General features: G+C 36.3%; 1 protein-coding gene across 2 annotated transcripts in view; it reads right to left on the reverse strand.

Annotated features, from left to right (window-relative positions):
* The window catches only part of HPSE2 (heparanase 2 (inactive)), a 619,058-nt gene that overhangs the window by 257,489 nt on the left and 336,917 nt on the right, over positions 1-24,652 (reverse strand). The gene's annotated exons all lie outside the window — the stretch shown is intronic.

The raw sequence follows: 24,652 nt of genomic DNA on the forward strand, positions 1-24,652 counted from the left end.
AAAAAGATCTGACACCGTTAGGTCTGCATTCCTTTATGAAATGATAGGAACAGTGTCAGAAGACAAGACCAGGAAAGGCCTGGCTGCTGAGTCTTGGAAAATAGCTCAGCCTAGCAGCACTTTAAAAAAATCACCCAATTCCAAAGTTTTAGTATCTCTAAGAACGGAAGTCCCATAACCATTAGGAGAGATATGCTCGTTGTCAGGTTGATCCCAAATACTATCAACTCCACTTGCCATGTGTCCCATATGCATCCCATTTCTTCATTTCTGTACCACCATTCTAGTTCTGGCTCTTACTTCCACTTGCATAAATTGCCACAATATCTGTACTTGCATGTCTACATCTAGATTCCTCCCATCCTGCTGGAATCAGCTTCCTTCAGTTGATTTCATCAGTTTCACTCACCCCTCAAAACCTTAGTGGATATTCAAGACTATTTTCTTCCATAATTTCTCTCCCCCAAATTCAGGCTTCCATGGTGTCAATGAGTTCTTTGTTGGTGTCAGCCAGTTCTACTTAATAGAGAATCTCCTACCCCACTGGCCTTTGCTCTAATTATCCTCTTCATTTGGCATGCCCTTTTTACTCTTTTAAACATATCCAGATCTAACTTGTCCTTTAGGCAGTATTTCCCAAGGTATGAACGACATGAATTTAAGTGGTATTCAGATTGAAAAAAATGTAGGTTAATAATTATGCACAGAGCTTCACATTATTCCAGCCTTAGAGCAGTATTTCTCAAATGGGGTTCTGTGGGACACTAAACGGTAGATCCACAGGATGTCTCTAGGATGCTCTGCAAAAAATGATGCAGAGTGACCGAGGTGTCCCATTAGTAACTGTTATAAGGCTTTTGGTCCTGTAAAGTGGGGCCATGATCATTTGGTTGAGTCCATTATCTGTTTTTAAAATGGGATATAGAGGGGCTGCCATTTTCATATTTGTATGAGAAAGTATTTTTAAAAAAGAATCAGGAACATGAACTCTATAAATAAACTTTTTAGTTTCAAAATAACAATTAAAATTAAAATTCATGTATAAATCTAGTAAAGGATCATGAAACCAATACTTGTATATTAATTTTATAATTATCTATGTGAGCCTGACCATGCCACTCAGAAAAAATAATTTCTTTCAAACTTTTATATAAAATGTTGTCTTGGAAGACTATACTTTCAGGGATCATTTCTATAGTTTGTTAAAATGTTGTCGTGGGCAATTTTATTCATGTTGCTTTGCCATACAGTTTTAGTAACTTTATTATTCAACATCATTAATTTATTTTCATATTGAAAACAACATTAATTAAATTCATAAACTTTCTTTAAATAAACTAACAAACCTACCTTTAGAAAAATTACCTCTCATTTTGGCTTAAATCAGTTACTTAACAAAAACATATTATGTCTGCTTTATAAGTCTACAAATTCATAAAAAGGAAGGAAAAGAATTAATTTTAAGAAACAAAGTTAACTGCTTGTTTTTGTTTTCAAGAAAGATTGTCTAAAGAGTCACTTTTAGTTTTTAAATAGGAGGGGCAAACCTATCTTTGAACTTATCATATACCATATATTATACATCAATAGCATTTGCATAATAGAAATATGTGATAAGACTTTTAGCCCTACTTGGGTAAGGCACCAAAAAAGTTAAGTAATACTGGATTGAGCGCGGGCTGTGAACCAAAGTGTTGCAGGTTCGATTCCCAGCCAGGGTATGTGCCTGGGTTGCAGGCCATGACCCCCAGCAACAGCACATTGATGTTTGTTTCTCTCTCTCTCTCTCTCTCTCTCTCCCCCTCCCTTCCCTCTCTAAAAATAAATGGATAAAATCTTTTTTTTAAAATAATAATTTTATACCTTGAGAAGCCAAAAAAAAGTTAAGTAATAAATTTGAAAAAGGAAAACCTGAAGTTTCTTTTACCTATACTACTGACCTACATTATAGTTGGTATCCTTTGTGGAAAGGGGGGACCTACAAAAGGATAGGCTAAGCAGTTGGTCAAATTAAACACGTCCTCAAAAAAAAAATAATCACTCTGTTTAAAAGATTACTGACAATTATTATTGGATTACAGTATCTACAACTAAATTATCAAACTGACATACTAGAAGATTTAGATATAATTTTTATCTAGCGATTTCCTGAGACTTGGGAATTATTTCAAGTGTTTCTCCAGTATAAAAATTTGAGAAGGCTATTCTAGAGTTAAAGAATGCTAGGAAAATAAAAGTCATCCTAACACCAAAATGTTCACTGTTGAATTGAGAACTGACTTAAGTAATCCTTCCACTTTATGATATCGTCACTAATCAAATCAATGATGCTTTTCAATTTGTCCAATATAATGCAAAATCAGTATAAATCTATTGGAAAACCAAGTTACAAATCTAAGCAAAAGAAGTAGAATTTCATGAGATTAAAAAAAATGTCTGACAACTGCTTAGATACCATGAAAATCCAGTAACAAGGATTTAAAACAATTAGTTAACTGAAGAAGAGAAAACTCACAAAGATGATAACTAAAAAGGTTGCTCATAAAATAATTTGAATATTAAAAGATCAAGAGAGGTCTATGTGAAGTCTTTTAGTATTTATAATTGTGCCACTAAAATTAAATTATTTTGTCAAAAAATACTAACTATTCAATTAAATAATATTTTGTTCACTCAAATTGTTCAGTCACAACAGCATATAATGTAAAGTATACAATGAAATACTTATTTTCATAATTTTTAGTTTCATATGCAAACTAAAATCATAATCAAACTTTTACATGTAAAGTTAATATAAATGACTGGTACTCTTTTTAGATGGACTGATTTCCTTATGTGGTCTTTCTATCAATAACATTGTTTTATTCAGTGTCATTTTATTATAACATTGATGAGATGCCTTAGCTATTTAACTCTTGTTTATATAAATTAGCCTATGGTAAGACTGGTTTCATTATACATAGTTTCTCTTCAAGTCACAGACCCTATTAAAGATTAAGTGAGGACATACTGTAATTATCTCCATATAGTGAGGATTTCCTTTGTTTGTTTCATGTATATTAGAAAAACAAGTATATAGCAAACACAAAAGTACATCAAGTCTGTCATTTGTTGGATTGAGACAGGGATGTCCAACCCACAGCCCACAGGCTGCTTGTGGCCCAGGATGGATATGAATGCAGCCCAAAACAAAAATCATAAATTTACTTAAAACCTTTTTTTTCTCATCAGTTTTCATTAGTGTTTGTGTATTAAATGTGTGGCCCAAGACAACTCTTCTTCTGCCAGTATGGCCGGCCCAGAGATGCCAAACAGTTGGACATCCCTGATTTAGACAAGACAGAATGTAATGGGGTGCAGCCAGGGGCCCCCAAATGAAGGATTTGAAACGGGGTCTAGAACTCGGGTGTCCAGGAAATATATAGGATACTCCCACTCCCACAAGTCCTCACTAGGGGATGGGACACATGAAGCAGGGCTATTGAAAGTTATTTTGCATATCTACAGTTGGCCAGCTTCATACATGATATGTAAAAAAATGGTTATTTTACATATCTGTAACAGCTGACTAGCTTCATGGATATGTTAAGTAGTTGTGGTCATGCTTTGAACCAGGGAGATGGGAGTGATATAACTGGGAGGCAGCTCCCCCTGGTTATAACACCTGCATGAGAGCTTGGAGGTGGTTCCATCCCCGCCATGGGTCCATGCCTAACTAAGGCAGGACTAACCAAGGCAGCCCAGAAATGTTGAAAACTGTGGGAGGGCTAGCAGGTGTAGCCGATTGTGGGAGGAGTCGGAAATGGTGTTACAGAGGAGGTTCTGGACTGGGATTTAAAACTAAAGGTGGGCCCGCATGAGGGAGGGTGAGATGATGCAGGACTAGAGATGAGGGACAATGCAGGACAATGAGAGAGGACAATGCAAAACCTTGCAAGGAAGGAAAATGGTGAAAGAACTCTCGCTAGTGGGACATGAAAAAGTGCCTCATGGTTTTGGATTAAGAACTGGAGATTCTAGCGACTCAGCTAATGGTGCTGGGGACTGGAAAACCTGCCTAGCCAAGCACGAATTACTGAGAGGAACCAGGAGGAGTGAGCAGTGGACTTCTGTTCTTTTTCTTCTGGAGGTCAGTACTTCTTATTGGCAGGTTCTGAGACTGGCCTGCCAGGGCAAAGGGGGAAGGAAGGACTGTGTGTGTTTGTGGGTGTTTTAAGGGACTTAGGGATTTTTAATAGTGACATTGTCATTACCCTAAACCTGTATAACTTTTGAATAAATATTTCCTTTCCTTTTTACCAAACTCTGGCACTGAGAACCTCAATTCCTAAGGGCAATGGACAAAGAATTATAGTATAGAGAAATCCGCCATGGGTCCATTCTGAAACAAAAGTACATTTACAAAAAAAAACTGTCAATGTAAAGTGTGAAGAAATAATATAAATGGTTTTCTTAACATGGCAAAAATAAGAACTAGAGTTCTAGAAATTTTGGAAATACCTTGGTAAAGATAAATTGAGGTCCTGCCTTCTTCATGGAGTCATTCCTGAAAATGTCAACCTCCCCACAGTGACTTAGACCTTCTCTACACTCAGGATCTATACAAATTATTGGAATGTGAGTGCCTAGTGACATCTCCTGTGACACTGTCATACCTTGAGATTTACCTCTTAATGTAGTCACTTTCTCAGAGTGCATGGCTTGTTTCCCAGTTCCACTGTTAAGTAAGTTCCTTAAGGCTGATTCTGTATCTCATTATATCCTTTACAACATCTATCAGAGAGCAATTTCCTGCCTTAATATGCTGAAGAGTTCTCACAACCCAAATCCTTGTAGTTGCAAATATGTGGTCTAGTAAGAAATTGAAAGGTCTCAAAGAGCGATCTAATAGTATTGCTAGCTCAAGAGATGTACTGCAGAGTTTATTAGAAAATTGCATATGTTTGAACAGAGAACATTTAGTAGATGCTCAACAAACGCATCTTTGTTGCAACATCTTCTGTCAGGCCCCATCTTCAAGCAAGCAGATACTTAAAGATGACTTTCTACTCTCTCCACCAGAGGGTGCCAATGCCTCTATGTCCTATAGTCAGGTTCCTGGGCATCTCATTTGGATATGATTTTAAGGAGCCTTGTCTAGTGAGCAGCTGAAGATGAAGAGCTGATGCTTGAGATGTAGGAGAGAATAGGCTTGAGAGTCATGTACAGGGTGGGGCAAAAGTGGGTTCACAGCTGTGAGTTCATGAAACACAGAGTTTATTCTTATATTCTTATTTATTAATTATTGTATAAGTTTCCATACAAACAACTGTAAACCTAATTTTGCCCCACCCTGTACAGTATATTGTGCTGACAGTTGAGGCTGTAAAAATTCTTGTGCTTCTGAAGGACAAGCCTTAAGAAATGTCTACAAATAAATGTCAGGAAAAATGAAAAGAGGTCACAGAGAAGGAGAACATAGAAATGTAATCTTAAGGAAAAGAGTTTCAAGGAGATGCTGGTCAATGAAAGCAGGTGTTGGTGAGAAATTGAGGTGAAAAAGGTCAAAGAAAAAAGCCATTACAGTTAATCAAAAAGTGAGTTTAGAAACTAGATTCAGGGTGGGGGTGTGAACTTAGACAATGAGTGGTAGAGGAAAAAAAACAGACTCTGGTACATTCAACTTGTTGAAGCTCTTCAATAACAGGAAGTAAAGAAACAAAATAATTACAAGAGTAACACAAAAGATAAATTTTTAAAAAATCAAGATCTGCCCTGGCTGTATAGCTCAGTTGGTTAAGAGTCTTGTCCCAATACCTCAAGGTTGCAGATTTGATCTCTGGTCAGAGCACATGCAAGAATCAACTAAGGAAAGCATAAATGGCTGGAACAACAAATTGGTTGGACTCACTCACTCACTCTCTCTCTCTCTCTCTCTCTCTCCCCCTTCCTCTTTCTCTCTAAAATCTGTAACAAATACAAAAAAAAAAAATCAAGATCCAAAACCTTGTTTTGTCAAAAAAAATTTTTTCAGTGAAACTAATTTCAGCTTTATAGTATAAATAGATAATATCATTGAATTCATACTAAGCTGTGAATGACATTTTCCTTAGTTTCCTAACTACTTGGCACCTTAAAAACAAAACAAACAACAATCCAACAGACCAAAAAAAAAAAAAAGGACTCTCCTTAATTTAAACACCCAATGTCTAGAATTTCTAGGAGAATTCATTCATTTACAACAAATAGTTACTAAGTACCTACTACATGCCAGGCAATATTATACACTCCAGGGTTATAGCAATGAACAAAATAGAAAGCAGATCCTAGCCCCATGGAGTTTACGTTTAGTGTAACTGGTGGGGGCCAATGGGAAAGGTAAAGCAGGGTAGAGGATAATAGAACCAATGGTTGTGGTTACTCTTTTAAATAAGCTTCACTGATGAGGTAACATTTGAGCAGAGGAAGATAGAGAGAAATCAGTGGATAACCATGGAAAAAATCCAGGTATAGGGTACACAGTAAAGGCACAGGTCCAAGACAGACCTGAGACTGATGGATGTGAAGAACAGCAATGGGGCCAGTGTGGCTGCCCCAGAATGAGCGAAAGGGAGAGCAGTTGGAAGATGAGGTCAGAGTGATAGCAGGGCCCCCTAGATTACATAGGGCCTTACTGGCCACTGTATGGACTTTGGCTTTTACCCTGAATTTCACAGGAAACCACTGGGTGGTTTTGAATATGACCCAATTCACTTTTTAAAAGCATCCCTCTTGCTACTGAGCTAAAAAGAGACTGGAGGGAAATAGATGGCAAAGATGAAAGCAAGGAAAGTAGGTAGAAGTCTATAGTAATAATTCAGTCAAAGGATCATAAGAATGTGGACCAGGATAGTAGCAGCAGAGTGGTAGAGTGGTTGGGTTTCTAGGATGTTTCAAAGGTAGAGCTGACAGGATTTAGTGAAGGATTGGATGTATACATAAAAAAAAGACAAAGTTTTTAGTTTGAGCAACAGAAAGATGAACTTGATGTTGAAGAATGAAGCGTGGAAGAATGAGGAAAGGGAGGAAGGGAAGGTAAAGATAATAATTTGATTTGGGGCATGTTTAGCTTGAAATGACATACAAGACACATAAGCAAAGAATCTGAATGGACAGACTATATATATGCAGAGTCAAGGGAGAGCTATCACCTGAAGATATAATTCCAGTAAAATATTTTGAAAGGCTGGGAGAGATACAGAGCTGTAAAGGAGGGAGAGTGGAACTGCCACAGGATTTTCTTCTGGTTTACAGATACCAATGCGCTCAAGGCAGCCTATCCAGCCCTTCCTCCTGCTCCCTTTGCTGCTTAGCACCTACATATTTTTGATTCTCACTCTCTTTGACTCCTTCTCCAGGATTAGCATCTCCCTCTTTCATCCTATTTGTATATATTTCTCCCAAAGTAATGGTTATCCTACCCCTCATTTTTTAATGGGGACAATTGACATTTTCTTAATCTTATGTAAAGTGCTACACAAAAAAGCTTATAGACATGGCCTAATCCCTCCCTTTCCAAACTGATAGCCCCTCTAACTTCCTCTTCTATAGAAATTATGGCACCAGTAAGTGTCATCTGGGCATTAAATAGTGATTTGTTGAGTAATTTTGGCTTATACTTTTTATACTTATGCTTCAGGATTCTATCAAGATAAGTCATTAAAACATTTTCATAACTGGATACCCAGGAAGTCATCCCATTATTCACTCTCCCCCAAACCAGCCCCTTTCCATTACATTTTGCCTCCTTGGGTTGGGGGCTGGGGAAGCTGTCTTAGAAGACGGACACCACAGGATTAGCTGAGCTCTGCTCAAGTATGACTAATCTCTACGTTTTGTTGTTCATGTGATTTATAATTTGTTGATATTCTCAGGTGCTCACAGTTAGAATAAACTGAGCACCAATTTCCCTATTTGGAGTCACCAGTAGTGTCCTCCAAGAGCTAAGGACATCATGTGTCTAAGTCCTTAGCCACACAATAAAAAAGTACTTTCTTTAGGGAAAAAAAAAAAGAACAATAGTCACAATGGTCACATGTAGCCCTTTTTTTTCCAGTTTAGAAATCAATAAAATCAGATCAAATCCCTAAAACAAATACACCATGTTTTCTGTGTGATACCTGCTTATACTTGGTCAAGAGTTTCTAAAATAGTGTCTGATCAACTTTGGGCCACATTAGAGCTCCCCGTTACTCCACATTATTCCATGGCTCCATTATTCTGAGCTTTTAATCTTTGCCTAGAATACCCTTCTTCCTCTTTTCTTCAGTCTTCATAGCCTAGATCAACGGCCTTCTCAATGAGGTCTTCAATGACCTCTTAAGGTAAAGACATTGGGGATCTCCCCCCTTTAGTCTCTCCCAGTTATTAATCAACTCCTGTAACAGCAATAACCAACCAGGCTATCATTGTTCAGCTCTGCCTCCTGCTCTAATGGCAGACTGGAGCAATTGCCAAAGAGAAGGTACCATGTCTGCCTTTTTAGCATCCATTTTGATGCTGGATACACAATAAGCTTTGAGAAATGTTTAACTCTGCAGGTGTTATTTAGGCCCATTCACTGCCACTTATAACATGTGTGAACCCAAAACACTTACCCTCAATTATCATTATTTATTGTAGCAAATTCCCTATAGATTATGTTTATTACTCAGTGCTGTTAAATGCATTCAAATAATATCTTCATTGCTTTAAGTGTTCAGTTTAGAATGAATAATACAGGAGAGAGATAAGTTACTATCCAATAGAGACTGGAAAAGCAGAGGAATATCTAGTGGAAGCCAGAAAAGAAATGTAAGAGTGAAATAGAGTAAAGTGAACTCTGAACCAACTCTGCTTCTTGTGATTCAGAGAGAAATGATCATCAGTTAATGCGGAATCATTTGAATTACTGAGTACAACCAAGCGGGAGGGGCATTTTAATTGTAGCTATTAGCAAGAACAGTTTAAAAATTGCCTAGAAGGAAAACACAGCCATTTTATAAAGAGTGAAGATATCTCTAAGCTAAGAGCACATTTTAATATAAAGAGAAATATCTCCAGTTTAGTCTGGGCAATGAAACTTTAACTAGGTTATAAAGAAATCTGCATAAATGTCTACAATTTGACTAAAGCTGCTGAAGGATAATGAGACCTGAGAAATGTCTATGAATAAAAATTACAACACTATTGGAAGACTCTGGGCTAAAGACTAATGATTTCATTAATCAATGTAACTAGATTAAAGGGAAAACTAAATGCCAGTGAGTATAGTGGGACCTCTGGATCCCATCAGAAGTCCATCTTAATGGTGACAGGAAAAGAGTAAAAGAGATAATGACACTAGCAAACAGGCCAGGATGGCTTTCAAGAAATGTGCCCTTAAGAAAATAATTCAAAGATGCAAACAGTATTCTAGAAGATAGTTTGGAAATATCTATAAAAATTTTAAATGTTAATTTCCTTAGACCAAGGAAACCCACTGATAGACATTTTTTCCTATGTATATACTTTAAAAATCTCTCTAAGATACATATATATAAAACATTATCACTGCGATACTCTTTTTAACAGCCAATAACTAAAAGCAATCCAAATGTTTATCAAATGAGGATTGGTTAAAGAAATGATAAAGAATCTATGCTACAGAAAGAGATTCCAATAAGAAAAGGGAGAAGCTGGAATAAACCCTGTGGAACTGGATTAGAATTGGAGGTATCAATACAACTCACATTTTAAAATATATGTACAGATGGATGAATATAGAAATATACTTGTATATATGGGTGATATATACATCTATAGATATAAATATAATACTGTCTACTGAGCAGGCCTGAAAGTAATGGGCGTTCCAGTACCAATGAGCACCCAGATCTTAGTTTCTAAATACCAATACTTAATAAAAGGAATCAGCGTTCTTTGGAGAAATGGTTGATGCCAGAGGGAGATCAGAAAAAACACAGGATGAGCCCAGAATATCTGGTACCAGAAAGTAAGGAAGTTCTCAAAAAATTATAGAGACATGTAGGGGGACATAGGAGCCAACCTGAAGGAGCTCCCAATAGCTAAAGCTGAGACAATTTGAACAATGAAACAAAGCACTGGATTATAACCCACAGAATAAAATAAATACCCAAAAGTCATCTTGTATAAATAAATAATTGCCTAAATAAATCAAAAGGAGAGAAGGAACAGCCTGTTCCTCACAGAATAACAATTTGTAAATGTAGAAGAATAGACATAGAAAATTGCCATTAGGCAACACCTCAGTAGTAATTGTAGTCAAGGCCACTGATGGATGCTAAAATTATTATGTGAGAGTATGATAACAGAAAAAGATATCTGTATCACCTCAAATTATCTCCCCAAAGATATTCATTAGTTACAAAGACAAAAACAGGAACTTGACAGAGAAGAAACTTGGCAGGCACCATTTTATCCTTGTTATCAAAATTAACCTTAGTTTTACTTAGCATGACATTCTCAAGATCCATCCATGTGTAGGGGTAATAAAGGACAAAGGGGGTCAAATGGCAATGCAAGAAGATTTGACATTGGATGGTGGGCACACAATGTAATATACACATGAATGAAGTAATATCACAAAACTGTGCACTTGAAACCTACATATATTATTAACCAATGTCACTCCAGTAAATTTAATTTTAAAAAATTTTTAAATTAACCTTAGTAGACGTATTAACATAAGGTACCTGATATGAAGCCCTGAATAAAGTACAGCATCATTTTTGTGGTATTTTGATGGAATATGTAAAACTTTGATTTAATTATTAGAAAATATCAAACTCAATTTAAGGGACAGTCTATAAAATAACTGGTCTGGACCCTTCAAAAGTGTCCAGGTCATGAAAAGGAGTAAAAGATTTAGGAACAATCACAGATTGAAGGAAATGTGACAATTAAATGCAATCAATGTAGTATACTAGGTGGAATCTTAAAACAGAAAAAGGACAACAGTGGGAAAATTGGTCAAATTTTAAAAAGCCCTATTGGAAATAGTAGGAAAATTGATGTTAATTTTCTTTAAAAAATAATTTTATTTTTAATGTTTATTCTATTGCAGTTGTCCCCACTTTTTCTCCCTCCACACAGCCCCACCCCCACCCTTCCCTCAGTCAATCCCCATAGTGTTGTCCAAGTTCACGGGTTATGCACAGGTGTTATTGGGCTTCTCCCTTCACCATCTTTCATCCAGTCTCTCCTACCCCTCTGGCAGCTGTCAGTCTGTTTCAGACATCTATGCTTCTACTTCTGTTTTGTTTGTTAGTTTATTGTGTTCATTAGATTCCACATTTAGTGAAGTTATGTGGTATTGTCTTCCTCTGACTGGCTCATTTCACTTAGCATAGTATTCTCCAGTTTCATCCATGCTGTTGCACAAGGTAGGAGTTCCTTCTCTTTTACTGCTGCATAGTACTACATGGTATAAATGCACCACAGCTTTTTTATCCACTCATCTGCTGATGGGCACTTACGCTGTTTCCAATCTTGTCTACTGTAAATAGTGCTGCTAGAAATACAAGGGTGCATATGTATTTTTGTATTGGTGTTTCATGATTCTTAGGATATATTACCAGAAGTGAAATCACTGGGTCAAAAAACAGTCCCATTCTAATTTTTTCAGGATACTCCACACTATTTTCCACATTGGCCACACCAGCTGGCATTACCACCAGTAATACACTAGGGTTCCCTTTTCTGCACATCCTCACCAACACTTGCTTGTGTGTTGATTTATTGATGGTAGCCATTCTGACAGATGTGAAGTGATATCTCATTGTGGTTTTAACTTGCATCTCTCTGGGGATTAGTGATGTGGAGCATTTTTTCATATGTCTATGGGCCATCTGTATGTCCCCCTTGAAGAAATGTCTATTTAGGTCCTTTGCCCATTTTTTAATTGGATTGTGTGTCTTTCTGGTATTGAATTATATTAGGTCTTTATATATTTTGGAGATTAAACCCTTATCAGATGTATCATTGGCAAATATGGTCTCCCATACAGTGGGTTCCCTTTTCATCTTGCTGATGGTTTCTTTAGCTGTGCAGAAACTTTTTAATTTGACACAGTCCCATTTATTTTCTCCTTTGTTTCCCTAATTCTAGGAGATACATTGGTAAAAATATTGCAACACAAGATACCTGAGATTTTAGTGCCTATGTTTTCTTCTAGGAATTTTATGGTTTCTTGACTTATATTTAAGTCTTTTATCCATTTTGAGTTTATTCTTTTGTATGGTGTAAGTTAATGGTCTACTTTCATATTTTTGTATGTACCAGTCTAGTTTGCCCAACGCCATTTATTGAAGAGACTGTCTTTGTTCCATTAGATGCTCTTGCCTCCTTTGTCAAATATTAATTAACCATAAATGTGTGGGTTTATTCCTGGGCTCTCTGTTCTGTTCCATTGATCTATATGTCTGTTCTTGTGCCAGTACCCTGGTGTTTTGATTACAGTGGACTTATAGTATAGTTTGATGTCAGACATTGTGATACCTGCAACTTTGTTCTTTCTCAGGATTAGCTGAGGCTATTCAGGGTCTTTTTTGGTTCCATATAAATTTTTGGAATATTTGTTCTAGATCTGTGAAATATGCCATTGGTATTTTATTGTGCTGAGTATACAGATTGCTTTGGATAGTATGGACATTTTAATGATGTTAATTCTTCTAATCCATGAACATACTATGTGCTTCCACTTATTTGTATCTTCCTCAATTTCTTTCTTCAATGTCCTTTCCCTAGCATAGGTCTTTTATCTCCTTCATTAAATTTATTCCTAGGTACCTTATTTTTTTGTTGTTGCAATAGTAAATGAGATATTATTTTTAGTTTCCATTTTTGATAGTTCATTGTTGTTCTATAAAAATGCCATCAATTGCTGTCTATTGATTTTGTATACTCTTACCATGCCAAATTCATTTATTATGTCTAGTAGATTTTTGGTAGAGTTTTTAGGGTTTTCTACCTACAAAATCATGTCATCTGTGAATAATGACAATTTTACTTCCTCCTTTCCAATTAGGTTGCCTTTTATTTCTTTTTCTTGTCTGATGCTGTGGCTAAGACTTCCAGTACTATGTTGAATAATAGTAGTGAAAGCAGACTTCCTGTCTTGTTCCTGATCTTAATGGAAATGCTTTTACTTTTTGCCCACTGAGAAGAATGTTGGTTGTAGGATTTCCATATATGGCCTTTATTATGTTGAGGTATAATCTCTCTATTCCCACTTTGCTAAGAGTTTTTATCATAAATGGGTGCTAGATTTTATCAAGTGCTTTTTCCGAATTTATTAATATGATCATGTGGTTTTTATCTCTCCTTTTGTTTATGTGATGTATCATATTTGTTGATATGAATCTGACTTGATCATGGTGTGTTATCTTTTTAATGTATTGCTGTATCTGGTTTGCTAATATTTTTTTGAGGATTTTAGCATCTATGTTTATCAGGTATACTGGCCTATAATTTTCTTTGTTGTATCTTTATCTGGTTTTAAAATTAAGACAATACTGGCCTTGTAAAAAGAGCTTGAAAGCTTTCCCTTTTTTTTTTTAAGTTTTTGGAATAGTTTGAGAAGGATAGGTGTTAGTTCTTTGAATGATTGGCCAAATTTACCTGTGAAGCCATCTGGTCCAGAACTTTTGTTTGCTGGGAGTTTTTTGAATACGGCTTCAACTTCATCAGTTGTTGTCAGTCTATTCAGGTTTTTTTTTATTCTTTCTGTTCAGTTTTGAAAGGTTGTGAGTTTCTAGAAATTTATCCATTTTGCCCAGGTTGTCCAATTTCTTGGTGTATAATTGTTCATAGTAATTTCTTACAATCCCTTGTATTTCTGTAATATCAGTTGTTACTTCACCTCTTTCATTTCCAAATGTATTTATTTGGGCACTCTTTTCTTTTGTTTTTGTTTTTGATGAGTCTGGTTAAAGGCTAGTCAATCTTGTTTATTCTTTTAAAGAACCAGCTCCTGGTTTCATTGATCATCTGTATTTTTTTAAGTCTCTGTCAATTATTTCTGCTCTGATCTTGATTATTTCCTTCCTTCTTCTTGCTCTGGGCTTTGTTTGTTGATTTTCTAGTTCTTTTAGGTGTAGGGTTAGAGTGTTTATTTGAGATTTTTCTATCTTCTTTAGATAGGCCTGTAATGCTATGAACTGCCCTCTCACGACTGCTTTCACTGTGTCCCATAGATCTGGGGTCATTGTGTGTTCATTTCTTTCCAGGTAATTTTTTATTTCTTCCTTGGTCTTATTGATAACCTACTAATTATTTAATAATATGCTATTTAGCTTCTATGTATTTGAGTGTTTTTGAGTCTTTTTATTGAGGTTGATTTCTAATTTCATGACATTGTGCTCTGAGAGAATGCTTGATATGATTACAATCTTCTTGAATTTGTTAAAACTTGTTTTGTGACCTAACATGTGGTCTATCTTTGAGAATGATCCAGGTGCACTTGAGAAGAATGTATACTCTGCTACTTTGGGATGATGTGTTCTGTAAATATCAATTAAATACATTTGATCCAGTATGTCATTTAATGTCACTATTTCCTCATTGATTTTTGTTGTCTGGAAGATCTATCCATTGATGACAGTTAGGTGTTAAAACCCTCTACTAGGACAGTATTGCTGTCAATCTCTTCCTTAAAGTCCACCAAGATTTTCTGATATATTTAGGTGCTCCTGTATTGAATGCATACATGTTTATAAGGGTTATATTTGTTTGTTGGATTGATCACTTTAGCATTATGTAGTGACCTTCTTTGTCTCTTATTATGGCTTTTGTTCTGAAGTCTATTTTGTCTGATATAAGTATTGCTACCCCAGTTTTTTTTCTTTTCCATTTGCACAGAATATTTTCCTCCATCCTTTTACTCTCAGCCTGTGGAAATCTTTTGTTCTGAGATGGGCCTCTCGTATACACCATATATATGCATCATGTTTTCTTATCCATTCAGCTACCCTATGTCTTTTGATTGGAGCATTTACTCCATTTACATTTAAGGTTATTATAGATAGGTACTTATTTATTGCCATATTTTAAATTGTACCTATATTTTCCTCTCTCTGTATTTCTATTCTTCTTAAAGAATATCTTTTAACATTCTTGCAATGCTGTTTTGGTGGCCATGAACTGCTTTAGCTCCACCCCACCCCCTTTTATTTTGTCTGGGAAGCTCTTTCTTTTGGCCTTTGATTTCAAATGATACCCTTGCCGGGTAAATTAATCTCAGTTGCACATTCTTAACTTCCACCACTTTGAATACTTCCTGCCCATTCATTCTGGTCTGAAGTGTTTTTCTTGAGAAATCAGCTGACAGCCTTATGGTTACTCCCTTGTATATAATGAACTCTCCTTGCTGCCTTTAACATTTCTTTGTCTTGGCCTTTTGCCATTTTAATTATGGTGTGTCTTCATGTAGGTATCTTTGGGATCCTTTTGACTAGGACTCTCTGTGCTTCCTGAGCTCTTGTAACCTATTCCTTCACTAGGTTAGGGAAGTTTTCTGCCATTATATCTTCAAACAGGTTCTCTATCCATTGATCACTCCCTTCTCCTTCTGGAACGCCTATGATGCAGATGTTGTTACGCTTGATGTTGTCCCAAAGGTCCCTAAGACTTTCCTTGTTTCTCTTAAGTTTCTTTTCTTTTTAATTTTTTCTTTGGGTGGATGCTGTTATCTTGCCCTCTAATCACTGAGTCAGTCCTGCTTCATCTAATCTGCTGTACATTACTTCATGTAAATTCATTTCAGATATTGTAATCTTAATTTCTGACTGGTTTTTATTTATGGTTTCTAGATCCTTTTAATGTTTACTATCTATTTAAGTTCTCACTGAGATCATCCATTCTTCCCCTAAGGTCCTTGAGCATCTTTATTTTAAACTCTGCATGTGGTACTTGGGTTGCTTCCATTTCAACTATTTCTTTTCATTATTTTTGTGGGGTTTTCTGTTGTCCTTTGGTTTGGAATATTTTTCTTTGTCACCCCATCTGAGCTCTATGTAGGTGTGTTACGGCTCCCAAATTTGCTTTGATGGTTTTATGATGAAATTGTCTTTTTGTTGTCAGTGACACCATCTTTCCTAACACCTGCGCTCCAAAATCTCAAGAGGAGCTTAAGCTCTCTCTCTCTCTCTCCCAGGAAATAGCCTCTGAGGGGTTCATACTTTGAAAGTGCCTGTACTGAGTTCCTCTTCCTTTACGTCAAGGAAGTGCAACCAGTGGGAGAATCCAGTACTTGGCAGGGCTGATCTACACAGTTCCCATTGAGGGAGGTGCCAGAAAACCTATAGGATAGGGGTGGGCACTCCTTCCTTTTCCGGTGTAATGTGGGCTGAGACTGGGTTTGCCTCCCTGCCAAGTATCCAAGCAGTTCAGCCCTTGCCAGTCTAACTTCCAGACAGTAGCCTCCCCAAGAGACACAGTGTGAAATTCTCAGCTCTGTGAATCACTCAGCTCACTGTCATAACGAGCTGAGCAGAATCCAAAGTCTTTTCCTTGTGCCACACCCTGATGTCCCCACACAGCTGATGTCAGCAGGGGAGGATCTGATGTCCCAGCACAGTGTGGCATGACTGTGAAAAAGCAGGGAGGGCCCAAAATTCCCAGTTCTGCTTGGCTTCTCTGCACCTCTACACTCAGCAGGAATAGTGGCCCAAAGATGGGGTTGGCACAACCACCTGTGTGCTTGAGAATGGGGGAACTGGTCCTCCTTCTCAAGTCACTTAGTTATTCCTCCCCAGCATAGAGAAGGCCCCTTAAAGACACTGTTGGTTGTAGTCTATAGTGATCCAAGTGCAGCAGTATAGTGTCTCCAGCTGTCTAAGCCCATATTGTGAACTCTTCAGGCTGGTGTTACAATAGATGCACTTTGCAATAAAAAGTGTGCACTCTGAGTCTCACAGGCAGGGAGAACCCCACTGATTTCCACCATCAGATGCTTCACAGTCTCCTCTTTCCATTTCTATTGCTGTGGGTTGGGTATTCCTGTATGGTGGGATTAAGGCCCCTTGCCCCTAACGGGTGGGAACTCTGCAGCCATGATTTCTATCTGATCTCTAAGCTGGTGCAGCTGCTGTGCATGAAGTCCTTTCCTGTTCGCATTTCAGCCCCTCTTACCAGTCTCAATGGAGTATCCATGCCACACAGCTAAGTCCCTGTCTGGGTCTCTGCACAAAACCTCCCTGGAAATTAGAAGGCCCCTCAAAGTTATTGCTGGCCACAGTCTGTAGGCATGTCCACAGAACCCGAGTGTAGCTGTGGGGTTTCTCTAACAGGCTGTGCCCCTATCCTGAGCTCTCCAGGCTGGTGTTGCAACAATGGGGGTGCTTCATGCCACCAAAAGTGTGCACCCTGAGTTTCACAGGCTCAGTGGGTCCCCAGGGATTCCCACCAACAGATGCTACACAGTCTCCTCTCCCCATTTCTATTGCTGTGGGTTGGAGATCCCTGTGTGGGGTAAGGCCCCTCACTCCTAAGGGGACGGAGCTTTGGAGCCATGTTTCAACCTGGTCTCAGCTGTAACAGCAACCATGGGTCCACATTTTTCACAGTCCACATTTAAACCTTCTTACCAGTCTCAATGAAGAACTTTAGTACTCCTTGGCTTCAAAATTCCCTATCAGCAAGGTTTCAGTCGATTGTTTAGGTTGATTGTTAGGAAGTTCAGCTGCAAATCCAGATTGGGGGCATGAGCAAGTAGATGCAGCTTCCATCTACTCTGTCGTCATCTTTTTCCTCAATGTTAATATTCTTATTTCTGTAATTGTACTGTAGCTATGTCAAATGTTAACTTAGGGGAAGCTGAATGAAGAGTATATAAAACTCTATGAAATATATATATAAATTATGAGTTCATAAAATTTGATCAACTTTTCCATAAGCCTAAAATTCAATATAAAATGTTTTAAAAGGAACAAAGTTGACCTGTATATATTTATATGAAAAGAATATCAATATATATAATTTTTTATTTTTAAAAAGTAGGAAAAAGGCAATGACTATAACAGTATAATATGACTCTTTCCAAGTGATATATTCATGTATACATATATGCACACATATATAACCATACATATAGTATAATGTACTATATATTGATATATGGGTATACTATATACTACATATTTGGATATATGAATAACCAAGTTATTGTAAGGAAGCAAAACTGTTAAGACTGGTAATTTTGGAAGAGGGAAAAGTGAAGCTTAGAGACAGGAGTGAGATTTTTATTTTTCAGTTTTCATGAAGTCTGCTTTTCTTCACAAACAAGCCTTACATAGGCAGGGAATTATGGTTCCTTCCTGTACCTTTCTATATTAAAAGAAAGAAAACAATATAAAAATATTTAATATATAATATTTACCATATAATTTAAGGGTTTGCTGTGTTAAGCCTTAAGTGCCATTGCTTCAATTTTCTATATAAACTATGTTTTAAAAAAATATAATCCCAAATATTTTTGAGTGTGGTTCCCATGAATTCCAGCATTAAAAGGTTCCCCACTCACTACTAGGAAACAACATAACCTAGCACTTGTTTGTAGTGAAACAAAGAACATGTGGACTATTCTTATCTAGACTTATGAAAGTTTAGATAAGAATCATATCACTTGTAGAGGCTTTACAATATGGCACTGCCTCGATCTCCAATGAATCTCACTAACAGTCATACTCGGTCCTCTAGGCTTTTACTGATCCAGTTTCCTTAGCCTGAAATGTTCTTTTCCTTTGCTGTCCTGTAAGCTATTACTTGGTCCTCTTCTATGACATTTTCCTGTATTCTAGAATAAGGGTTTGCAAACTTTTTCTGTAAAGGGCAAGTAAATATTTTAGGTTCATGGGCCATATACTATCTCTTTCACATAGTTTTCCTCTTCTTCTTTTTTTAAACAACACTTTAAAAATGTAATAATCATTATCATCATATACTGAGTTTCCAAACTGAGGGGCATGGACAACTTACAGACATTATTTGATTTGTAGGATGAACAAATTACATAAGTCATATACATTTTTACTGATACTTTTGAATAGTATAACATTCAAAACAAGTATGAACAGAAAACAAATTATTTTAAAAAGCATATTGAATTCATAATAACTTCCTGTTATTAATTTGCTCAATCAGTGAATACCAAAATTGTAACTGCTCTTATGTGGAATACCCATTAAATGCATGGATATTAAAAAGAAGAAATCACCCAGGAACTCAGAAACTGTGACTTCCATGCATCCACCCTCCTAACAGAATTCCTTAAGGTTCCAATTCAGCCAAACAGAAAAGGAAGTCACAGGATCCAGAAAAAGTAGATCAAATTCAGAGAATAAGAATGAAAAGTTCAAGATTGAGATGCATGCAGAAGACCTAGAGGGGAAAGAGCTTACATTAGATGAAAAAGTTTAAAAAATTATATGAAGGTGATGAAGAAATTTAAAAACTTGGAAACAAAAGAGCTGAATATGAAAGTCAAGTCCAAATATGAAGTAATCTGAAATGTAACATGGTTGTAAGCAAATAAAGTAGTATAAAGGAAAAATTGTTTAACCTTAGCAGTAAGAAAATTCTTACTTGAGTGACCCAGGAGTTGTGACATTAAAGTAGAAAATATCACTCTAGCCTAGATCTTGTCATGACAGTAAATGACTTTTATATGTCATAACTATGCAAATCCCCTTTATTGCTTTTCAATATTCAGATACTTTCCATAGTAAAGCATAGAGGATTCAGTTCAGATTGCAGAACAAAATATCAATAACACCAATGATAAGGTAAAAGTAAATGTGTTACTGAAAATGAGAGTTTTAAAAGGGGAAGTAGATAAAAGGGTAGCAGTATTAATATCTTCATTTTATGGAGCAGAGCATCAAGAAATACTGTCAAAAGTTAACACAACAAAAAGTGGAAGTTAAAATGTATTACTTAATGTTACAATGATAATAAATAAATATTCTAAAATATTCATATATTTAACTATATCTATTAATTATAAGTTTATATAACTTATTAATATTACTATAATGCCTATCAGTTATCAAATATATTTATACCATAAATCAGTCAGATATGGAAAGAAATGAGGAGAGAGAAGTCAATTATGTGAGCTAAATCCTCATCTTTCTCAGCAAAAGTTAATAGAGCTAAACTTGTTAAGTAAATAAAAGAAGAGCTAAGCACATTATCTGATCAAAAGAAGATAAATTTTGAAAGATTAAAAAACAGAAAATCACACTGTACCATAAGCTAATTCTTTGAAAAGCTAATGATCAAATTTCTAACAAGATAGATAAAAAGAGAGAGAGAAGAAGAAATGTAGAAAAAGTATAGAAACTAATTTTAGCAAAGAAAAAGCAATATAGCTATTAAAGGAAGTATTTTTATATGCTGGCAATACGTATAAATAGCAATATGCCACTGAAGTTGAAATGGGCAATTTTACATGTCAGCAATAACTAATTAGAAAAATGCAAAACAAAAACAAACCAAACAAAAATCTTACCACTTATGAAAAGGGCACATTATGGAAATGTTATAATATATAAAATCTGTGGGATACCAAGGTACATACACAACAAAACTGTTCACGCCTCTTATGGAGAAAGTTACAAAATGTTATTGACAGACATAAAAGAAGGCTTAAAAAATAGATAATTATGCCTTATTTTGGGGTAAGAAAAATTGATTTAAAAAATGCCAGTTCTCCCTATATTAATATATTATGTAATTCTAGCAAAACATTCACCAAAGATATCATAGAATTGACGAAGTGATTTTAAAATTAATATGGAAGAGTAAAACAAAGAATTTCATGGAGTAGGGAGCCCACCTGAGGTTAGCTGATGATTGCCACCCATTGTTTTCTGTGATACCATTTGTCAATTCTGGATTAACTTGAGAATCTAAAGGTCTAACATATGTGTAACTGAGTCTCAGAAGAGGAGAAAGAGAATAGGGAGCAAACAATATCTGAAGAGATAATAGCCAAGAATTTTCCAAACTTGATGAGAAAAATCAATTCAAATATTTAAGAAGCCCAGAAAAACCCATGTTAAAAACATACAAAGAAAATGTAGAAAGATCATAGCTAAGCTACTAAAAAGCAAAGCTAGGGGAACAACTTAAAAAGGCAATCACAGTGAGGGAAAGGCATATGATCTTCAAAATCAATAAAATGATTGACAGCTTTCTTTTTTTTTAAAGATTTTATTTATTTATTTTTAGAGAGGGAAGGGAGGAAGATAGAGAGAGAGAAACATCAATGTGCAGTTGCTAGGGGTTATGGCCTGCAACCCAGGAATGTACCCTGGCTGGGAATCGAACCTGGGACACTTTGGTTCCCAGCCTGCGCTCAATCCACTGAGCTACGCCAGCCAGGGCAACAGCTCACTTTCAAATAGAAAGTATGTATTCACCACCCCAAGTTGTACATCTGAAACCTTTATGATTTTATTAACCAATAACAGCCCAATAAATACAAAACAACTATGTAAGTTAGCTGTCAATGAACAGTATCTTTAAAGTTCTGAAAGTAAAAACTTTCAAGGTAAAATTATTTACCTAGAAGAAAACACCCTCCAAAAATAAGGATAATACTTTGAAGACTTCATCTGTCTCAACCAAGATGGAGTAAAAACTACAGCATATTTCTTGCAATGATTACAGTTAAAATCTCTGGATAGAATACAAAGACAACAACCTAAGCACTCTGAAAAGTAAATATTAGCAAGTAGACAGTGGACTGAATTTAAAATCTGGATAATAATCTATAATGAAGTTGAATTTTATGGTCTTATTTTTCTCCTTTACCTCCAGGCTTTGACTGAGGGAAGACCCAGCTGGCAGAACTATGCCATGGGTGTCAAAAGCAAAAATTCTCAGAAACAAAACATTGCTTCTAGCCCCAGACCCGGAAAAGAGGCTCCTATAAGAAAATAGTGTGTGGACAAATACTCATTTCTTTCAGCATTTTCCTTCTTTCTCTTTTCTCCCCCAGCCAAATTTGTAGGACTAGTCCATTGAGACTTTCAGGGATGTGACTGTGATGACACAAGGACTTAAAAGCCTGACAAGATTCACCTCTCTTGACAAAGAACTGGGAAATGGGCTCCCATTGCCCCAAAATGTAGAGGAATTCTCTGGTATTTTTTCACCTTCTTTCTTACCAGTTTGTCCCTGTGGTGGCCCCAGTGTCACAGAACTTCATGAAAATATGGGAGAATAAAACCCTGAGGAATAAAAAACATTATTTGGGATAAAAGGACTGAGGAAAAGAATCTCTTACATTGTGTATGTGTGTGTGTTGGGATTCCCAGAGAGAAGAGGGTTGAAGAAAGAGATACACCTAGTCCCAGGATTACCCTTCAGTTGCACATCTGCCGAAGAGGCCCAAAGAAGCATAGTAAAGTATTTAAGAATAAAATATGATAGAAATCATGGTCCAAGTCCAAAATAATCCTTAATAGCAGATGCTCCAGGAAGACCCAAATAACATAACAACAGTTTTGAAAACTGAACTGACATTAAAACCACTACTCATGGAAAATAAGGTTAAAAATTACAGTCTGACTACAACCAGGTTGACTGCATGCCAAACAAAACAAAACAAAATAGAAAAACAGGACCCAGGTCTCACAACATTATATTCAAATGTCCAGAATACACTTTAAATTAATCTAACATGAAAAAAAAATCCACTAAAAATCAAACAAAAAAAAGAGAAAATCTGACCAATTCTCAAGAGAAAAGACAATCAACAGATGGCAATCCCGACATGCCCCAGACATTGAAATTATTAGAGAAAGACTTGAATGCAGCTATTATAGCCATCACCCATAAGGTAATGATGAGCATGCCTGAACCATACAAAAAGACAGAAGTTCTAAGTAGAGAAATAGAAATTATAAAAGAGAACCCAATAAAAATTCTAGCTCAGAAAAAATATCCAAAATTAGAAATTCATTCGATGGACTCAATAGCAGAATGGGAATGAGAGAGTAAAGAGTAAATTAATTTGAAGATAAAATAGAGGAAATATACAATATAAAGACAGAGAGCAAAAACCTAACATGTGGACATAGTCTCAGACAATTATGAGACCATGTCAAAGCTTCAACATTCATGTCACTGACATCCTAAAACCAGAAAGAAAAAGTATAGAAAAAATATTTGAAGAAACAATAGTTTAAAACCTCTGAATTTGATTAAAAGAAATAATAAACTTAACAGATTCAAGGTGCTCTGTGAATCCCAAGCAATGTAAAGTAAAAAATAAAACAAAACTACCACCTCAATAACATCCACAGTCCACCCTTTTCCAGGACCTGTCAGTAACCATTAAAAAAAAATTTTTATATCCATCTATGTGTCTTGAAGTCTCTGGATATGGCTTGTTGTTCTCATGAGGTGGCAGTGGGGATGGTGGTTATTATATTTAGGTTAGAGACATTATGGAACTGACTTCATTAGTCATAAAGACATTTTCTTAGGAAGAAATTTCTTAAGATGCCATGATGACACACTAACCAGTTTTTTGGCAAAGGTCCCATGGAGACAGTGATAAATCTTACTGTATGGCACAGTAAGACATAACATTTCATTCTTGACTTAAAATCATTTTGGCTCTAGGACAGACCCAGCTCTCCCATGAGTGAGGCTGGTGGGTACTAAATAATGCAGAGAGGAGAAATGATTTTACAGAGACATGGGGCATCCCTCTAAGATTGTGATCATAATGGAGGACAATAAAGAGCTGGTCCAGGGAAGGCAGGAGAGGATTAAGAAAGGGAAGTCACCAAATAATCACTGGCACTGCATTAGTCACTTGGTATTGAGTGTAATCAAAGATGAGGCATGGTCCTTGCTTTCAAGGAATTTATAGGCTGAGGTATAGTAACTTGGATACAACCAGCAGATTATCAACTGAGAACAGAATAATGAGACAGAACATGTGCTCTAGTCATGATGGTCACATATGAAAACCAAGCTTTCTTTGACATTATTTTTCTTTGGATGCGAAGGTGGAATGTTGTTGCTCAGCTTGAAGAGTGTCTGTCCAGAAAGGTCATGGATAGAGAAGCACCTTTGTCAAAATCACTGAAATAGTGGTCAAACACATACTTGGTATTTTATATCACAAAGTACTCAGGAGTCCGAGTGGCCTCTCATGTCTACAGAAAGTTCTCAGTTTAAAATTCAGTTGTGTTCCAAAGACTTATCAGTCAGCTGTGGGAAACTTGGTACATATTGTCACATAGAAACAAAGACATGGATGGGGGTCATTGTTTACACTGGCCAAGAAACTTTGTACAAACCCATTCTAAATAAGAAATTATAATACTAATGGTATGGTAGAGTCTGACTCCTAAGTGTACTATGCATGTGTGTGTATTTGTATATTTTTGAATTAATTGGAACTGGAGATGCCAGAATCCCATTCCCCTAGACAAAGCCCCTCAGACACTCTCATCTGCTAGTACTGAACATGAAGATTTACTGATCTTAAGCAATGACTGTGTGCATGCATGTACACATGTGTGCCATGAAATATGCCATACAGAAATCCTGCTACAGGAAGCATAACTGATTATTGACTCTAGCTGCTGCCCTTTTGCATTTACCACAGTAT

Source organism: Phyllostomus discolor, chromosome 5 (genome assembly GCF_004126475.2).
Source record: "Phyllostomus discolor isolate MPI-MPIP mPhyDis1 chromosome 5, mPhyDis1.pri.v3, whole genome shotgun sequence".
Lineage (NCBI taxonomy): Eukaryota > Metazoa > Chordata > Mammalia > Chiroptera > Phyllostomidae > Phyllostomus > Phyllostomus discolor.